This window comes from Balaenoptera borealis (genome assembly GCF_965194805.1).
Source record: "Balaenoptera borealis genome assembly, chromosome: 10".
Lineage (NCBI taxonomy): Eukaryota > Metazoa > Chordata > Mammalia > Artiodactyla > Balaenopteridae > Balaenoptera > Balaenoptera borealis.
Genome location: NC_138874.1, coordinates 83,126,936 through 83,144,794, shown reverse-complemented (window position 1 = coordinate 83,144,794; position 17,859 = coordinate 83,126,936). Strand labels below are relative to the sequence as shown.

General features: G+C 40.7%; 1 protein-coding gene across 3 annotated transcripts in view; it reads right to left on the bottom strand.

The window, feature by feature from the left end:
• PCGF5 (polycomb group ring finger 5) overlaps positions 1 to 17,859 on the bottom strand; it is a 115,806-nt gene that overhangs the window by 96,745 nt on the left and 1,202 nt on the right. The gene's annotated exons all lie outside the window — the stretch shown is intronic.

The following is a 17,859-nucleotide window of genomic DNA, read 5'->3' as shown; positions in this document are numbered from 1 at the left end:
AGGTGGCATATATAGCATCTGGAGATTAGGATCTGGACATCTTTGGGGGCCATTATTCTGCCTACCACACGCAGAGATCCAGATGGATATCTAACAGACATCATACTCGCTACATCCAAACTGAATTCCAATTCTCCCCCATCACAGATCTCCTCCACCCACAGCTTTCCACATCTTCGTTGATGGCAACTGCATCTTTCCAGTTGTTCAGGCCCCAAACTATAGAATCATCTTTGACTCCTCTCTCTCTCTCTCATATCCCACATCTAAGTTGCAAACAAGTAGACTTTATCTTCAAAAAATATCTATAATCTGGCCACTTCTCATCATCTCCACTACCACTGGTCGAAGCCACCACCATCTTGCATCAGGATTTCTGCTGTCACTTCCTAATTGGTCTCTGGCTTCTCCCCTACAGTCCATTTTCAGAGCAGCCAGCATGATCTTTTTAAAAATTAAGTTGAATCACATTGTTTTTCTGATCGAAATGCTGCAAGGACCCCCTGGGTCACTGGGAATAAAAGCCGAAGCCCCCTAGGGTCCTTACCCTCCTCCCCAGTTGCCTTTCTCACTTACTTCTCCTACTCGTCCCTTGCTGCCTCCACTCCAGCCACGCTGGCCACTCACTATCCCTCTAACCCTCCAGGTGGACTTCACTCTAGAACTTGGCTCTCCTTGTTCTCTCTGCTGGAATACTCTTTCCCTTGGCTAGTTGTCCTCAGCCACTGTACTAGTTTTCTATTGCTGCCATGAGCAATTACCACAGAATCAGTGGCTTAAAACAACATCCATTTATAACCTCCTAGTTTTGTAGGTCAGGAGTCTGGGTACAGCCAGGCTCTGCTGGTCCACTGCTCAGGGCCTCACAAGGTGTCAGCAGGGCTGCATTCCTTTTTGGAGGTTCTGGGGATTAGTATGCTTCCAGGCTCATTCAGGTTGTTGGCCAGATTCAGGTTCTTGCAGCGGCAGGACTGAGGTCCCGTTTCCTTGCTGGTCTTTGCTCCTCAAGGCTGCCCTCCTTTCTTCTCACGCTTTCCACGCGGCCCCTCTCCAGCACTGGCGGGTTGAGTCTCCCTTACATTTGATCTGCTCCAAATTCAGCCACATCTCTCTGACTCAAACCACTTACTCCACTTTTAAGGGCCACCCAGATTATCCAGGATGATCTCCATATTTTAAGGCCTGTAACTTTAATAAAAGCTGCAAAGTCCCTTTGCCATGGAACTTAACCTATTTACAGGTTCCAGGGATTAGAGCATGGACATTCTGGGAGCCTTTCTGCCCACCACACCTCCTTTCCTGACCATGGCATTTATACGGCAACCCAGCTCTCCACTCCCCATCACCTTTCATCTCCCTTTCTTGCTCAATTTTTTCATTTTTCCATAGCTCTGACCACCTTATAACAAACCATATAACAAATATTTATTATGCTTACTGATTATCATATGTCTTCCCCTGCTAGAAAATAAACTCCTTTAGGTCAAGAATCTTTGTTCTGTTCACTGATAATCCAAAGACTAGCTCGAAGGCACTCAGTGATTATTTCTTGAATGAATAAATAAACATGTCCTGTCCTAGAACATTCTCTAACCCTGTTTCCACAGATTGTTTTTAATTTCAATAGTTTGAAACCACTTATTAGAACAAAGATCTTGACTGGTGATGAGGAATATGGAGAAATATCAAAGGACTGCTCTCTTAACATTGCTCCATAGCTGAGGTCAATAGTATCTAACTAGCTCAGTTCTCATTTATAAAGACAGCAATGTTTGCTAGAAAAAAATGTTTGTTATTGCTACACAAATAAGAATGCTTTATTTTTATGCTATTATCCAGGTACACAGGCAAAACAAATTGAGTTGTTGAGTTCATCTGGTCTCAAAATGCACAGAAAAATAAATGACTAAATTCATCATAAATGCTTTTTAAATATCTCCATAAATGCCTGTGCGGTGGGAAAATGAACCAAACTGGTTTGAGGAAGTACCATGAGAAAGAATTGATACTTGCTGAAGTTTAAGACTACTGGTTGCCATCAGTCAGTTTAGGGTCAGAGGGAGTATGACAAAGCAAGAAAGAAAAGAAAAAAAATTTTTTGAAGCCGAAGTCATTTTAGAGATCAAATCCAAACTTCACAGAGGAGGAAACTGAGGCTCAGAGAGGGTAAATGACTTGTCTAACCTCACACAGCTAGTCAGTGATGTGATACTTTGGATATATATTCTTACAGACTAGAGACAGTGAAAATTAAGTTTCTGTAACCTCTCTAGGTATTTTAAATGTTCGTTTAATGAGCTGATTCTCTGCTTCAAAGGGTTGGATCCAGCACAGATGCTGACAGACAGGAAGACTCTGCCTACCAGCACCGTACTTGGCCCAACTAGGTCAAGACATCTCATTCCAGGTGGAGTGCTCCAGAGAGGGGACAGTCCCTGAGGTCTTGGCGTGGACACAGACCTTGCGACCTCAGAGTGATTGGAGGAGGCCCCCTCAGGACATCACTGCACTGAGGACAGGCTGATGCTGCAACACACTAAGAAATCAAAGGGCTTAGGGATAAAACATAATGATACCTCACTAGATTACCTATATGTTAATAGAGGAAAGTAATTGTTACCTAAGGATCTTGACAAAACCTGGAAGTATATATAGACATGGACTTGTTGCCAGCAGAAAGGCAAAAATGAAGGAAAGCATATTTTAAGGGAAGAATAAATAAGACATATTTTGAATGGGATTCTCACACAAACACAAAAGACAGCAGGAACTGATGCGAAATAGTTTCTAAATTTACCAAATCACCACCTTCTGCTTTCTGAATACCTACAACAGAAATGCAAAAGAGCACAATAATTCAGTTCTATATTTAAAACAAGAGACAAGAGCTATTTGTTTGGTGTTTCTTAAGACAATCTTTCATTCACTTTTGAGCTCTTGGCAATAAGAAAAAAAAAGTCAAGAAATTGGTTGATTAAGGCAATATACACAGAGTGACTTCCTCAATGGGAGTGCATCAACATTATGCAGGAGGAGAAAATAAGTCTATTTTTGGAGTCACCAATCAACTTTCCTCTCCATGGTTACAGGACGTGTTTCATAAGTTTCCAGAATCACAGATGATTCAAAATGACCTTGGTAATAATTTAGACCAAATCTCGTATTTTATACATGGGGAAACTGAAGCTTAGGGAGGTGGGGAGACTGTCTGACACCACAGCCCTTTAATGATACATCACGACAGAACTCAAGTCCCCTCACTCCTAAGGAAAAATGTGAAATTGTTACCTCTGAAAAAAAAGTATCCCTTAATTTCTCTCCAGGTTTTATTCATTTGTAAATGCCATGAAATTGTTTTGGCAGTTAAGATCTCCATATGTTTCTACACAATTGGGAAAAACCTTTTCAAAACTACATTTTTATACTCATAACTTCAATGCAACTTGAAAACATAGATGTGTTTAATACTGGCTCACATGTTCCTTAAGGTTTTAACCTGTTTCCTACTAGCCAAGGAGGCCCATCTGAAAGAGAACAGATAAACCATGTGCATTGCGCAGGCCTCTGTGACATCTATTATCCCAGACATTTAATATTTATTTATACTTTCCTCCATTTTCATGTAGATAAGTATGTATATATACACACATGCACATATGTGTGTACATTTGGAAAGATCTTGTTAACCTGGATATTTGGTAGGGGTAGATCAGACTAAAACTTAAAGCAACACAATTTTTCGTGTCATTTACTACTAAGTGGAATTCACTTTTAAAGTGACCTCCAATCCAGCAAGAACAGATTCTCAACACTCTACAGAGAAATCTTGTGTTGATTCATCCAGAATTTATTATATGTGTCTACTTCGTGCCAGGCACTGTGATATGAACTGGACATCGAAAGATCGCATCCCTGCCCTTGTTAAGTCCACAGTCTAGTAGAGACAAGTAAGAACAGATACTTGCCATGGCGTGGTAGTGCAGTAACAGCAGCTGACTAATGGAACAGTGGGGACGGGATGGAGGGAGATGACCAGATATCATGGGGGTCAAGGGAGAATGTCTGGAAAGGGGAGAAAATTACCAATGGGGTTTCTTAAGAGACTTTTTTCCAGGCAAAGACAAGGGAAGTGTTTTAGATGGAGACCCAGCATGTGCAAGAGTAGAGACAAGAAGTGGGATGGCGTAGTCAGGCAACTGGCAGGATGCAAGGCTTCACATTCCCCACACCTGTACCCCTGCAGCCAATGCCAGCCGGTCTCACTCTACATCCGTCATCACCTACCTCAGGAGACCATCACTGCTGCCCAGCAATCACAGTTCATATCCCCAGTGCGATCTACTCACCACCCACCCCCCGTCCTAAACCACTCTTCCATGTCGTTACCTTCTTTCAAGCCTCCAATATTTTCTCCCCTACTTTCAATCTCAGCTAAGGGATGAATAAACCACTGTCTAGGGAAGCGACAGGTGATGAGGGTAGAGAAAAGGTAGGGCTAGGGCAGAGAGCTCTACATGATACTCTGGAGATTCCGACTTTACCCTCAGACAAGGGAAAGCCACAGATTTACCTCCACAATAGAGGACTCTGGCAGAACAGCTGTAAGGAACAAGAATGGAGGGAGGTCCAGTAAGGAAATTAACATGAATGAGAATAATAAGAATCTGATCGAAGTCAGAGGCCATGAAGTAGACAAGTTAATGTTAAGGAAATAAAATCAAAGTCCTATTTTATGACTGAATGGTGGGGAGGTGGAGGAGAGGATTGCAATTTCTTAGCAGCACAATTATATTTAATTTTAATCCACTGGTTTTAATGCTTATTGTTTCCAAGAAATTGTAGTTAACATAATTTTAATATACAGAAAATTGTATCATCTGCTTCTAGGATCATCTTTGTAATAATAACAAAACAATTAACATTTGAACTGAGCTAAGGCCTATGATTTTTGAGCAAATCGAGTCATCAATTGCCATCAGCACTGGAAGATCCTGAGAGTAACAACTGTTCCTTCACCAGGATGGTAAGTCACTCAATTTTTAGGACAAGTTAAGACCTAAAAGTAAACGTATAGGAGATAATCTAAATTTTTCTAAGTATTTGGCAAAGGAAAAGTACTAGAATTCTAGCTATACCGAACCTTTGCAAGTACATATATTTATAGGTAAACATATACATAGTAAGTAAATGTATAGCCTTCTCTGGAGAAAACATGAAGCATCAAAGTTTATAACATAATTTTCCCATGATCTCTTACTGAAAGGATGTAGAAGACAGAAGGATCCCCTGAAAAAAGAGATACCAACTTTGTATTTATTCGTCACTTTAAATATCTTTCCTGTATCAAGTGACATGTGGTTTTAACGAAAAGGCCTTTTTTTCTTCTTAGGTATGCCCCCTCTGATAGCCACCTCTATCTGCTCTTTAGGAACCAAGCAATCCAAGAGGAATCCCTTCTCCATGGACTATCCATAAAGCAGGTGTATCCATATGTAAAGGCTATGGATACTTCCCAGACTGCTACAAAGTCCACACATGAAGATCTTTACCTGTGAGTCACAGTTAAAGTGTGCAGAGCTTGTAAGAGTGGTTCCCAAACCTATTTGCACACTAGTGTTACTTGGGGAGTTAGAAAAAATACATATATGTACACACACATATATGTACACACATATGTGTATGCACATATTACACACGTGTATACGCGCGCACACATGTGTACACACATATATGTACACACACATATATATGTACGTACACACATATATATGTACACACACACACACACACACAATCACATCTTGGCCTCACTCTAGACCAACTGTATGGGAATCACCAGGGATAGGTCCTAGAAGCCCCCAGATGATTCTACAGAGCAACCAGAGTTGAGAACCACTAGCCAGAACCTTGTTCCTCTAAGTGTGGTCTGAGGACCAGCAGCATCCCCTGGAAGCTCACTAGAAATGCAGACTCTCAGGCCTCCCCTGAGAGCAACTGAACTAGAATCTGCAGTGTAACGCCATCCCGAGTGATTTGCGTGCACGCTGAAGTGTGAGATGCACTGACCTAGAAGAGACTTGCCCTAAGTGGGCAAGCTCTGAATAAGGCTTATTGATGGGATTTATCAAAGTGTGATAAAGATCACACTTTGGCCCCGCTGCATAAATGTATTAAATGTAAAGTAACCCCTCAGAAACCAGCCAGGACAGCTCTTTATATACTGAACAGAATGCTAGAGGTAAGTCCTCTCACTGTACGGTGCAGGGCATTGGCCCGATGTGAAACAGTTACAAGCAGATCACTGATGCCTGATTCACAAGAGCAGTTCAATCTAGGGAGGCAGAAATGGGACTGGGAAAAGGTACAAGAGAAACTATGTCTATAATTATTGATATTTTAAAAAAATCTAAAGTTAGGTTTCTTTTTTTTTTTTTTTTTTAAAAAGAAGTTCTTCCCTTAGGTCTCAACTGTTTCTCTCATCCACACAACAAACATTTCTCCTTTAAGGTATACAAAATCCGGGACTTCCCCGGTGGCGCAGTGGTTAAGAATACGCCTGCCAATGCTGGGGACAAGGGTTCGAGCCCTGGTCCGGCAAGATCCCACATGCTGTGCAACAACTAAGCCTGTGTACCACAACTACTTAGCCTGCACTCTAGAGCCCGCGAGCCACAACTACTGAAGCCGGTGCGCCTAGAGCCCGTGCTCTGCAACAAAAGAAGCCACCGCAATGAGAAGCCCGTGCACCGTAACGAAGACCCAACGCAGCCAAAAATAAATAAATAAAATAAATTTATATTTAAAAAAAAAAGGTATACAAAATCTCTGTAGTCAAAGCCTAATTCAACAAGATCTCTAACCTTGGGAAATTACATAATTCTTATATTCCTTCATCTCTTGCTTGCTAATCTCCTTTTTAAGAATTCCCTCACAGAAAACTAGAGAGCTATGAAAACTGTTGGTGATCCCAGGTGCAAAATGGAAATGCTATTGGCGAACATCTGACAGACAACAGCTGGGAGCGTTGGGGGCAAAACCTAGGGGAGATTAAAAAAACTTGAGGGCAACCTAAGGGTGCAACAGATTTAGCCCCAGGAGGCAACACTAAAGGTAAAGAAATAACAAAATGTCATAAACTTCAAATTTACTTGAACTCTAAAATTACTCCATCAGAAATTCAAGATAAGGCCATCAATTTAAGTAGTTTCTGCAAAACAAAAGGAAACAAATATCAGCTCTCTGTACAGCCATTCTCATTATTTAGTCATCCAAATGACCTCTCCCATGTCTCTTCTTTCTCTCCTCCTACTCTTCCAACCCCAAATAGACCGTATTGGTTCAGAACTGAGAGACAGAGAAGATCAGGCCTGAAGCAGAAGCAGTGAGAGAGGATAGGAAGAATACAGGAAACATTTAAGCAGCAGAAGCAAGGGTATTTAAACTACTTGGCTAGGAGTCAGCCCTAGATATACCTCAGAAGCAGCTGGGGTTCTTCTAAAACTTAAGGATTCCCTGGGGCCCAGCCAAAGCCAAATAAGTCCGAATTTTGGGATGGAGGGAGAATTTGAATTTTTTTAAAGCTCCCTCAAATGATTCTGAGACAGGGTGATTCCAGAGGGCTGGAATCAGTTGTGAGGGAGGATTCTAACTTCGAAACAATATTTCTTAACTTTAAATGTATATATTTTAAAGCTCTGGATCCATGTAAATCATTCTCTAATTCACTTATTAGAACTGCATTACTTCTTTTTTCCTACTAACTTTATTTTTACCAATATAACTCATGCAAATTACTTAAACAAATAGTACTATCAGGCTTAAAATGAAAACACAGCAGTAACCTCTCATGTCTCCACTCACCCCCAAACCCACTTCCCAAAGGCAATCTACTTTAAAATTAGTTAGCTATTTCTCTCTTGATATTTAATTTTATATTCCTAAACAGTATGCATATACTAATATTTCTTGATTTACTTTTGACTTTAATTCAGTAATTAATAAAATTAGTGATGTCCTATTATGCACTAGCTTATCCTCTCCCAGACTCCTAAGATATAGTTATGTCAACATTTTTTCCCAGCCTCTTTTGCAGTCATGTATGGTCAGGGTTAATAGTCTGTATGTTTCAGTACATTTATGCCCACATTTTGATGTTATCCAGTAGCCTCCTGTAAAAAGATGCACAGAGAGTAAACTTTTGAGAACTTTCACACTTTCAAAATGTCTTTATTGTATCTCCCACTTGACAGTTTATGTTTGAAATTCTAGACTAAGAATAATTTTCCTCAGAATTCTGAAAGAATTAATCCATTGTTCTTTAGGTGCCACTACAATTCCCAGTCTTTTTGTATGTGATCTGTTTTTTCCTCCACAGAATTTAGCTTATTCTCATTTTCCTTAGTATTCAAAATTTTACAATGATATGTCTTATACACTGATTGTGTGGATCTTTTTTCATTCATTCATGTGGCTATTTTGTGAACTCTTTTAACCTACAATTGTATGTCTTCCAGTCCTGGGAAAATATCTTGTACTATGTCTGTGGTAATTTCCTCTCCTTTACTTTTCCTTGTAATCTCTTTTTTTTTCTTTCTTTTTTGTAAATTTTTGTTTGATTATTGATTTATTTTTATTTTTGTAGTCTCTGCCTGGAACTCTTGTTAATATGATATAATACCTGATCAACTGACCCTCTAATTCTACTTTTTCCCTCTTTTTTCTATCTTTTTGCTTTTGTTTCTACTTTATCTTCTGTCCTTCCAATGATTTTTTTTTTTGCCATCTTATTTTTCATTTCCAAGACCTATTTCTTATTCTCTAATTATTACTTTTTTACAGTCCAGTTCTTATTTTATTAATTCTAGGAGGATTGATTTTGATTATTTCCATTTTTTTTCTTCTTTTTGCATTTCTGTTTCCTCCATGATTTTTTTCTCATTTGTTCTGGTTACTGCCTTTTTTGTTGTTGAATGCTTTCTTCAAATGTCTCATATTCACTGACTATTTGTATTTAAGAGTAAGGTACTAAAAAACTGGTTGCAAGTTCCATGTTCACAGAATAGGGGGAGTTGGGTTGTTGCCGAGGGTTCACCGTAGGAAGAATGGGTAGTAAGTCAGTTTTCTCATTGTGGGACCTCATATATCAGTATCTGTAGGTCTTTTCTCTAGGGTTGTTCACTTTGCCCAGAAAAGAGTTCCTCAATATGCTGCCTGGGTTGGTGATTACCTGGTTATCCTAGGATTGGGGGTGGGTTAAAAAGAACACTCCAGGTCTCACTGTTTGGTATGCATAATTTCATTAAACTCCTCTGTTTTCAGTTCAGCATTTCACCCTTACCCTCTTTTTTTTTTTTTTGCCTGCTATCCCTAAATCCAGAACTGTTAATATATTTCAATTTCTCCAGAGAAAAAATGTCCAGGACTTCCTCTTGCTATATGGGATGGGGAAAGTGAACTGAGAGTCTAGTTCCTTTTATGGACTCTCAATCAATCCCTTATTTTCAGCCCCATGCCCTGCTCCAGAGCCTCTAATTCCAGAGCCCTTCTGGGATTCTGAGGGATAAATTGGCTGTTTCTTCCCAGTATCTATTCCCAACCTCCTTTAAGGGCACTTAGGTATCAACTTTTTCCACTACACTAAGTCAGCTGCCACAGGTCTGTCTGCTTTTCATCCTCCAAAAATGTGTTGGTGTCTCCCATCTCTTGTTTACCATCACTCTAGTGGCGCTTCAGGAGGGACAGACAATAAACACAGGTTTAGTTCACCAAATTTCTGAATCCCAATAACTCAATCTTACAACCACAGAAACTGCCCCCAAAAGATGATCCTTTCCTTATCAATTTTTGAAACTCTTATGCTTTTTCTGTTTTTATAGATGCATCTGATTAGCTAAGATACTTTCCCAATTCTTTTAATGTTTACCATCATTTTCTGTCTTAATCATAAAAGCATAAAAAACAAAACAGAGAATCCTTTTCTGGATACCACAAAATACTTCTGATTTATTGACTCATTAATTAAGCCTTAAAAGATGGTAGAATTTAGAACACTAGATTATAATTAAAGAAAATACAGGTTGTTTTCATGCAATAAAGCTGTTTTCATTGACTCCTTCTTGCGACTTCAAATCTAGCCTATGGTGGCCTGAGCTTAAAGGTATTTGCCTTGATAATATTCAAGTATTTCCAAGAAGACCTTTGACTACTGTACAAAGTCATCATCAGTACTGGAGTCTTAGTTATTTTGCTTCTAAAAACAGGTAAAGGAGGGATGATCAGAACAAATAATTAGGCATTAGAAGTTTTCTCACATCCAAAGGATCACAACCTTTTCACTCCCATTCAAATCTGAAGGCTCTAAGCCTGAAGATTTTGATCTGTAAGGCTGAAAACCCAGGACTTGTCCGAAACACTAAATTCATAGTTATAAGAAATAACTACAGAGTAAAACACTAATATTACACCTTTGATCTAATTCCACTCAAAGAAGCACATATTCTGGACCTGTCAATATTTATAATTGCCTCCTGCTACTACTCAAAACTTCCCTGAAAAGAAAACCAAGCATCTAACAAAGAAAAAAGACTCCTATGGTGGGTAGGGGTGGGGGATGAAATTGTCCTATTTCTTGAGCTGGGAGGTAGTTTCATGGATGTTCACTTTTTAATAATTCATTGAACTATACATTTACATTTCAAAAGTTATATATGTGTTATATTTTACAGTTAAAAAAAAAAGACCTTTTTAACAGTTAAAAGAGAAACAGATAAAAAGGCAAATTTTTCATTTGTCATGAAACACAGTGCTTTAATCACACTTGGCCAGAATTGTTATACACACTGACATGGATAAAGGGAGAAAAGTTATCATGATTTACCTTTAGTGCCTAAACCAGGGTCCCATCAAATTTCAATAGTCATCTTAGTTGTTTTATTTGAAACATTTTATTTTTAAAAAGTTCTTAAACTTCAAAATTTACCTTGTATACCATATGGTGATATTGATACCTTACATTTGCATGACACTATTTATTTGCAAAGAGCTTTCACATCAAATACCTGGGAAACAGAACAGGCATTATGTTCTCCCATGCTGTAGATGAGGAAACTGTAATAGTTAATTAGTAAGGTCACTAACAGTGACAGAATCAGGACAAATTCCAAGTGCCGTATGTCCAATGAAAGGCTCCTTAAACATTTTATGAGGAGAAAGAACTTTCCACTTTTCTAAAGTTCTGGATTCAGAAACAGGATATCAAAGCTGGTGGTCTCTGCGATGATATCTGTGAGCTTCCTGAGATTCCCCAGAGAGGAATGAGAAAACAACTAGGCATTTCTATGAAATCGATGAACTAAGGACTATGCTCAAACCTTCTGAGTCATTTCACTCACTCCTAGTTAACATAAAAATGCACCTGCTGCCTCAGAAGTCAGTTTAACTCAAACACAAACACAAAAGTTATGAGTGGTCTATAATCTGTTTCAAGGGGAACAAACGCCTCTCTGCCACTCACAGGGTTTCCAAAGGGGGGATATCCCCTATCCACGCCTGTCTTCTTGCCCTGCACCATACTCTCCCTACAGAGGACGAGGAATTTATTTGCTTGGTGTGTGACAGCCATGGGTCTGTTTCTCAGTTTACAAATGGATGGAGTTTTTCTATCAAAGATATTTGGCATGAGAGATTTGGCCTCTTTTCTGTTTCTCTGTCTGAACAGTGAAAGGCAGAAACCTGGGTATTTCTGGCTGCTCTGCAGCCTCAAACTTTCCATCCAGCAGGCTGTTTCGAAGTCTAGCCTAGGGTGTAGAAGGTACACAAGACCAACGTGGGCTTCACACCAAGCTGTGTCTTCCAGCCTAGGCTGCATCAGTAACGAAGTTAATTTTTTGACAACCTGCTGCTTCTTATCGATTTTTTAATTAGTGGGGAAGAAGGGGTGCTTTCCATGTGTCCTCCTCAAAGACGCCATCACCTGCCTTTCGGTTAGAAGTCAGAGCACGTGGACACGACTCCACAGCTCTCCTCAGCGGCTTTCTGTGCCCGCAAACACTGGGGCTCTACAAGCAGTAGGCAGGCCATGTGGTGAGGAAGCATTCTAAAACTTTGTTCAGTGGATACTTTAATTACTTCTTCTGTCCTGGAGGGCAATACTGAACTGAAATTCAGGGATTCCGGTTCTTTCCAGAGACAGCTCTGCCACATACATCTGCAGTCTGGGGCAGGTCTCAATTTTCCTAGAAAGCCTTTAAAAGACTTTAGCTTCCTCATCTTTTAAATGAAGGAATAACTTCCCTCTTTTAGGGTACTCTCCAACTCTACGGACTAAAAGCTCAGAAAGGCTTTAATAAATGTATTCCAGAATTTTTACAACAGCTATAGACATTGATATACATAATATAATCATTTGACACCCTGGCCTCATAGTTCCTGAAGATCAATGAGCTTCTACCTCATGCTGATGTCATTTCACCATTCCCAGGTTCAGCCAGGCTTTGAATTCACATCGTTGCTCATTACTGATCCCTCCATCATGATAAGCTACTCAAGAAGTCCCTCAGGCCCTTGGCCACCAGCCCCAGGACTCCCCTCCACACTCCCATTTCTCCCTTTCCTCCATTCTTGCCCAACCAGCCACTACACAGTCTAATCTCACATCTCCTGCTCATTCTCCCAGCCCATCAACACTAGTTTCACTTGCCTTCCTACTCAACCCGGGACCCATATGGAGCTGGCAGTTTGAACGATACTCACACCATCTCCACTTCCAATTTTCTCAGTATTGCTGGAGAAAGTCATAAATACAGGCATGACTCGTTCTATCACAAGGCTAAGGCACCTTTGCGACCTGTCAGGCCCTCATCACCTTTGGCTCTCGTCACGCTCATATCCACAGCTACTCCAAACCCTTCCCCCTCTCCTCCACCTCCCAGCTTTACCTCTCACTCTCAACGTACTCTCAGCAAAGAGAACTGGCCTCCTCTGTTTTTCTTTCCTTTTTAAAAAGGGGAACCAACCCATTTAAAATGCAGTCACACTCCCTCCCAGCTTCCAACTTTCCTCTCTAAGTCTGTTTCTTTTTGCCTTCATTTAATCTTCTTCCCTCCATGTCACATCTGTTTTTCCATGAATAACTATCTTTGTCATGATCAAATGATTTAGTATTCCAAAAGGGACTTTGTTTTAGAATAAAAACAGGCATTATTTGTTATCCTATAACTGAACTGGGGTAGCAGGTGTGAACGGAGGCTGCCCTGGGCAATCGGGTGTGTGGTCACCTTCTCCAGCTCCCATCCCTCCTACTTGAGGAGCACTAACCTGGAGCACGCACCACCCTCCTACTCCCTCTCCTGATGCTCAGCCTCTTCCTCTCCACTGACAACCACTCGACCCACAACACTCTCGGGCCTTTCTCACGGTTTTGTTTAAGACCGTCTCACTGGCCCTCTCATCACCTCAAGTTATCGTCCTCTCCAATTTTCACAGACCAATCCTCATTTGCACTTATTCTCTCCGCTTCCTTCCTGCTCAGGCACCTCTCAGGTAGCTGGCTGACTTCCATCTCCACTGCCCAACTGCCCCTGATCCGCAAAGGCTACTGACAATGGTCTCATTGACAAATCTAACCTCTTCTCAGTCTTCAATCTCAGTGCCTCGACGTTATTTGTCCCGTCTAAATTCTCTTTCCTCACCTTCCTTTACCCTACCTTTTTCCTTGTTCTCTTCCAGCTTCTTTCCTCTCGGCATCCTGTCAGCCTCTTTCTGTCTCCCTCCAAACCCAAAAACATGGTTTTTCCGACTCTGCCCTGGTCTTTTACTCTTCTCACCCATACTCTGAACCCTTCTCACAGCTTCCCCATCCCCCCTCATAAGGATGCTCTCAAATCCATCTCTGTTTTTAATGGCTGCCATCCATTTGGACAGCTTCATAGGCACAAAGAAATTAACATATCCAAATCCAAACTTCCATTAGACAAATATTTACTGACTGCATACTACTTACAGGTGCTTTACTAGTGGCCTTTCCAACTATTTCAATTTCTGCCATCACCATCCAAAGTCACTCCGCTTCAGTCTCTGACTTCTCCCTCAATTCCCTCCTCCAGTTAGCCAACAAGTCCTGCTGCATTTACTATTTCTACAGGGTCTCACCCACCCAACTGCCCCCACTCTAATTTAGGTTCTCACTGCTTCTCTCCCAGGAACTATTTTAATAGCTTTCAAAGTGGGATTATCCATGACTCCCCCAATACAGATTAATCTTCTTAAAGCACAGCTTTAATTCCCCCACTCAAACTACCTTTGATAGTTATCTACTGCCTACTAAACAGGCTCCTGAGCCCAGTGTTCAAGATGCCCACAATATGGTCCTAACTCTACCAGGCAGCCTGCTGTCCCACTATCCTGCCTCAAGGCTCCTCACCCTCCAGCTTAACCACATTCCTCTCCATTCCTGGATATGCTCATATACTCTTTCCTTCAAGTCTTAGCACAGGCTGAGCCCTACATCTCTGCCAGTTGAAGTTCTACCAATTCTTTAAAGCTCAAGATTCCTTCACTAAATCTTCCCCAATTTTTCTGCCTAGAAATAGTGTGTTCCTTCCTTGAAATCACAAAGCATTTTCTTGGGACTTCCCTGGTGGTCGGTCCAGTGATTAAGACTCTGTGCTCCCAATGCAGGGGGCACGCTTCAATCCCTGGTGGGGGAACTAAGATCCTGCATGCCGCCCGGCGCGGCCAAAAACAAAAAACGAAAAGCAAAAAAAACAAAGCATTTTCTTTATGCCTCTGTAACAGTGCCTCCATATAATAAAGCCTTTGGTCACCTGTCTTATGCGCCCTACATGCCTCTTAAGCCTCTCAAAGAAAGGGTGCCTATGTCTGATTAACCCATATACTCCTTATACTGCCTTATATATAGTAAGCTGAATGAGAGGTGGATATATTCAAGTTAACTCTGTATCCACCATATAGCATATAAAATAATGAAGATGTACTTAATATCACCAAAGCTAATTAAGCCAAATTCTTAGGAAGGCCTAGAAATTAACCATTTTTGCAGTTGCTCTTGTTAGATCAAGGATATATGAATCATTTCAACTAAAATTGTAGAACTGTGCATTCTTTATCAGTTCCTTAAACTATACAGTTAGATAAGATCTTAGAGATCATTTAATTCCCCTCCTTCCATGCCAATCACCAACTCTCCAGCTGATAAAACTGAAGCTTTAAGAAATTAAGCTGCTCCCCTGGTCACTTAAATCAGAAATCATAATACAACTGTTACCATTTATTAAGGGCCTAGTGTACATGAGGCACTTTCCATACCTTACCCCAGTGTCACAACAGTCCTTCAAGGTAGGTGGTATTACCCCCATTCAGAGACAAGAGAATGCTCAAAAGAGTTAAGTAACTTGCTACAGAGAGCCCTACTTGTTAGGGGCAGAGCTGAGCTTAGGTCCCAATTCTATCTGGCTGTAGGCTTTTCTAATTGGACACCGTGGCAAAGGCAAGACCTACCAGGTGTCCTGAAACAGCCTCCGATTGTTTCTTCAGTGAATAATTATGCCACCTAAGCAAGTGCACACACTCACAAGTTGTAAGCCATTTTATTTGAAATTCTGGAGGCGTGAAAATTAAACAGCAACCTCATTACTATAAAAGTTCTAAGGTTAATTACTGCCAACGTTCTGACTTTCTTATCAAAAACATCTTCATTCTGGAAAAGAGATATGTTTTTCTGGTTTCTCAATCCTTAAATATATTTTCAACTTAAAATACATTTGTCCAACTACACCCAACAAGTATGTGTTGAGCCCCTAGATGTCCAAGGCACATCGGAGGCTACAAAGTTGAATACAACCTCATTTCACTCCCTGAGAGTTCACCAGCAAGAGGCAGACAGTCCACTAACCAGAGGGACCACTCGTCCCCCAACTATAGGACCTCTGGCTGATTTGACGGCTTCTAACAAGAAGTCAGGACCCTTGGTTCTAATCCCAGACCTGCACACCGGACAAGTCATCTCACTGTGCCTTAGTTACCTCAGTAAAGGGACTGATAAAAAGGAATGAACTATGCCAACCAATTTCAAGGTCCCTTTTAGCTTTCAAACTGTATTATGTCTGAGCTCACTCTTCAGATTACACTTCTGAAAGTGCTCGCAGCTACTGCTATGGAAAGGGAACTCCTGGAAGCCCATTCTTCTTTGGCAGTGACTTTGGAGGCACTGAGTTCTGAAAATATTCCTACAAGTATAAAGCCAACTAATATGCCTCCAAAGTTTGTTATTTATAATAAAAAAGTTTACTAAAATTTATTCTCAAAGGAGGAAGTATGAAGCACGACATTCTAATCCTTCTTCCATTATATCACTGACATAGTTTTAACTTAATTCTTTACAATTCATTTAAGATGTTAAAATTAAAATATAATTTAAAATAACTCCTTCTATCTACTCTTCTACGGAGTTAAGCCATTGACACTAACAACAACAGAGTTAAGGCCCCTGCAGAGATGTATATCTTGTATTTGTTTAGTTAAATTAATACTTCATAGTAAATGCTACCTACTATGGACCTTCCCAAACTGCAGCTCAATTTGAGGTTGGTGTGCAGGCAGTGGAGAGGGAGGAATATAGAAATATCAGTATTTCAAGTACAAGTGGAAACATATAGCACTGTGGGAATCTGACTTTGCCGATTCCCTTTCAATATCCTGTACCTTTTTTTCAACTAGCATAGATAATATTTTTAATCATCCATTAACTTATACAGCTAACACCCTTTCTCTCGACAAGGCTCCACATGCCTGGTACTCAGCATCTTAGGATATGATGCTCAAACCCATCTTGTGCTGTAAGTTAACAGCATAGAGGAGGAAATGAATCAATCAAAAGAAAACTGGAAGAAAAGAAATTAGAACTGTACCATCTTAGTGCCTTGCCCACACAAGGCAGTAAATTTCAACTGTCAAAGATAGTCCCACCAAGAAATCAGGAAAAAGGAATTTATTCATTCACTAGTCAACAAATCCTGACTGCCTAATATGCCAGGCACTGTTCTAGGTGTTAGAGTTATAGCAATGAACAAATCAGGCAAAAATTCCTGCCAGAGTAGAGCTTACCTTGTAGTGCAGAGGGACAGGACTTAAAGAACACCCAAGAAAATCCTTTCAGATAGCGATTAAGTGCTATGAAGAAAATAAAATAGGACTGGGGGTGGTCCCTGGGGTGAGGGGTGAGAGGTTACTTAAGGTGATCAAGAGGGCCTTGCTGAGTAGATGCCGTTTGAGGTGAGTCCTAAATGATGAGAAGACTTTATTCTTAATCCTACAAGTGTGGGGGTATGGTGGGAATGAGTCAAGTTGAGTCTTCAAGGGTGGTCACAGTGGTCAAAAGTTCTTAATTTCTGGCAAACTAGGTTCCTTTTAGGATTTGGCTCATTAAAACAAAACAAAACAAAACCCAAAACCTAAACCTTTAAGTAGAACTCCTCTACTTAGGAGCCACTGATTTTTCTTTTAAGATCCGCTAACTTTTAAACTTTTTGCTAATTACTTTATTGGTACTTAAGTAGAGGCAATTACTAGAAGGATTCCTTCAGAGCCATCCAGATTCTGAATGAGAGAGGATCCAACCCTGCAGCGAATCAGCGCTCCTCCACCGACTCATCAACACAGCCAGGTGGAATCTTGTAACTCTTCTAAGAACGGGAAACAAGCCTCGGGAAATGTGGGGACTCTGACACCCCCAAAGTTCCCCCAAATTGCGGAAGGAGGGGGAAAAATAAGCCGCCGCCCTTTTGCATTCCCTCTCCCGCGGCCCTCCAAGGCGTCACCGCCGAGGAAGGGTCGCCGTCCCTG